This window comes from Penaeus monodon, chromosome 31 (assembly GCF_015228065.2).
Source record: "Penaeus monodon isolate SGIC_2016 chromosome 31, NSTDA_Pmon_1, whole genome shotgun sequence".
NCBI lineage: Eukaryota > Metazoa > Arthropoda > Malacostraca > Decapoda > Penaeidae > Penaeus > Penaeus monodon.
The window spans coordinates 20,899,937-20,900,180 of NC_051416.1; the positions used below are offsets into that span (position 1 = coordinate 20,899,937).

Genomic DNA, 244 nt, shown 5'->3' on the forward strand with positions numbered 1-244 from the left:
CGGCTCACTATGTTCCTATCTGTCGGTTGCACGGTCAGCCTCTTTGGTTTTATTTCTGTGGCTATTGGTCTGTCTGTCTACTTGCAACTCGCTGCTTTTATACCCGTCTGTCAGTCTTTCTGTAGCTCGCTCTGCTTTCTTTGCCAGTCTCGCTGTCTGCGAGTAGCTCTACCTCTGTCCGTCTTTGGTTCGGTCTAATTCTGTCAGCCAGTCAAATCTGTAGCTTTTTTTTTTCTTCTTCTTC

At 46.7% G+C, this 244-nt stretch overlaps 1 protein-coding gene across 1 annotated transcript in view; it reads left to right on the plus strand.

Annotated features, from left to right (window-relative positions):
* Positions 1-244, plus strand: part of LOC119593079 (glycoprotein-N-acetylgalactosamine 3-beta-galactosyltransferase 1-like) — a gene marked incomplete in the record, with an annotated part of 11,987 nt that overhangs the window by 6,707 nt on the left and 5,036 nt on the right.